Here is a 2,799-nt window from a genome sequence, read left to right on the forward strand (position 1 = left end):
GAAGCGAATGGTTTGTAGTCAGTAATTATAATCTTTGTACAATGTCATTAGTTCAGATTGCACATTGAGCTTGGACTTTTTCATTTCACGAGGAAAATCACTTAAATACCTAATTGAAGGAAATTTTGTAGATATTGCAAGCTGTCGACTTTTCAGTGGAGAACAATTCAAAAAAAATCTATTTAAATAGATAAGAAGGTAATTTTCGTGCTTTTCTGCTCGAATAATCACGTGGAATATGTAAACACCGAATAGAGTAGGTTCGATTTCGTGTGAAATTAAACGTTTATTGTAGATTGTATGGGTCGTAACTACTTTTAACTACTCACCAACAGGAAGAATAAGTAAATTGAAGCAGCAATGGGCGCGCCATATCGCTTGAAGAACAGATAGGTAACTAATGGAGGAGAAAGATCCCCTAGACGGACCGACGACATCACGTTAGTTGTGAGCAACCAGTGGATGCCTGTGGCGAGTCGTTGTCCATTGTGGCGTTCGCTGTTTACCTTTGTTCAACAGCCAAGCAGTTAAACTTAGGATTAACACTTTTAGCAATATTAAAGTATAAATCAAACTTATCGTAAAACCCGGCAAATAAGTAGGTACCTTGCCATAAACATCACAGTGTTATTACCAGCACACTAATGACCTTTTGTCGAACCTTTTATATCCAGTACACCGTAAAATTCATAGCTTAGTAAGCACGAGACGGAGCGTGTAAGTCCAGTACATGAACCAGCCGGTCGGCACGTGATACGAATCGGATACGGTGAAGTATCGTGTAGCCGTGAGTTTACTTTGATGACTTAGCAAATGTTTCAAACGACAAGTAAAGATTGTGTACAGGTCAAACCAGAAAAGGATAAAGTTTTAGGTCTAAATATATTATACTACAAAAAATCTGGCCCTCAAATATATGCAGAAACAGGTTTTTTATTTTTATTTAGAGATGGCCTAATTTTGTGCCGCTGAGTACTTCAATGAACTGAAACAATTACTTTGCTCACCCGCGGCCTTATTATAGCTTCGTTTTTGCAAGAATTGTGTGTTCATGCAGTTCCTCCACCTCCAGTAAGAACACACACAAATCACACCATGCTACCAGATGCTTAGACACAGGTGTTAGAGATGCTAGACAGACTTGCGAAAACCCTACCATCACTTCGGTTCGTTTTTCTTTCCTAATATCACTTTATAAATCTATCTTTAAATTATTCACGTTTTCAACCGACTTCAAAAAAGGACGAGGTTCTCAATTCGACTGGATGTTTTTTTTTAACAAAAGCAGAGCCAGCTTGCTTTTGCAATTGTACCTACTTTACTTGCGTGGAGATAAAAGTCTCTTAAACCGTCACGTTTAAAAACATACATCAATATTACGTGAAAATCCGTAGCAGATGTCTCGCCCGCTCGTCAAGTGAAACTTCCCTCGTATTGAATAAACACGTGATTTGCTAAACGTTTGCTAAAGTAGCACCGTGAAAAAGTACACAAATTTGTTTCCGAGCGATAAATCTCCGCCAATAGGTGCTTGCGTAACTTATTTTGCGTATTTAGGTGATTCCCGGCACGGGGTCGTTGCGTGGAAGAATTAATGTCGAATTTATTTTCCATTGTACTACTTTTGTCGCAGTCATGGAAATTGGAGGAATTATATTGTATGGACGCTTAAAAATGTTCGTCAAAGTTGAAATTTGAAATGATATTTGTGTAGGCACCATACAATTTAATTAAATTGTTACCATTGAAATATGATGAGTGCAATAATAGTGAAAACTATTCTCTTGTGTTTTTGAAAAAAAAAGAGTACTTAAGTAACTATATAACCCTAAAAATGAGTGTTTTATGAGGACTCGATTATCTAGATATCCATCTATCCTAGCCTATAAATACGTCCCACTGCTGGGCACAGGCCTCCTCTCAGAATGTGAGGGCTTGGGCCCACGCGGGCCAGTGCGGATTGGGAACTTCCCATACACCATTGAATTGCTTCGATTGGATGGTTTGTACAGGTTTCCTCACGATGTTTCCTTCACCGTAAAGCTCGTGGTAAATTTCAAGTGTGCGAGCCGGGGTTTGAACCCACGATCATCTGCTTTATTTCCTCCTAAAGCGTTTTGTATAGGTATATCGAATATGCGTACATAAATAAATGTCTCTCTCTCTCTCTCTCTCTCTCTCTCTCTCTCTCTCTTGATATAGGAAGTACTCCCAAAAAGTACTTTTATATATATAAAGTTCAGATCAAATTGACATGAAGAATAAAGAATGCCGTTGATGATGTCTTCTTAGAATGTTTTTGCTTAGCATTAGCGATTGAAGTACCCACCTTTCCAACCTATTTAAAAGTTAAAGCTACTTCCGATCGTAAGCGGTTTAATTTGAATCACGTTTCATGTTCGAGTAAATTCATTTATCAAAAATGTGAGTCCCAATGACTTGGCTTCAGCACTTCCAATCCGCGGCTCCGTAATTCAGCATGAGCTTGCCAAAAAGTCGACTTTGTTTAATTCTGTCTAGTTCACGAACTCTGACCAGAATTTGCTGAAATTTAACTTCTAATTAAGAAACTGCAGATTCATAAAGGATTTCGTATTTTGTTTATTTACTGTTAAAAATATTGCATGCTTCGTTAATTAAGCAGAATGTATTTGACTTATAATATTATTCTACGACATGACATTGTAATACTACATTCTCGCATAAATTTATAATAATGATTAATGAATGTACTCGGTGGCATTTGAGATTTAAGATTTTAAGATTATACTCCGAATTTTCTGGCTGTAAATATGATTT

This window comes from Choristoneura fumiferana, chromosome 12 (assembly GCF_025370935.1).
Source record: "Choristoneura fumiferana chromosome 12, NRCan_CFum_1, whole genome shotgun sequence".
NCBI classification, from domain to species: Eukaryota; Metazoa; Arthropoda; class Insecta; order Lepidoptera; family Tortricidae; genus Choristoneura; species Choristoneura fumiferana.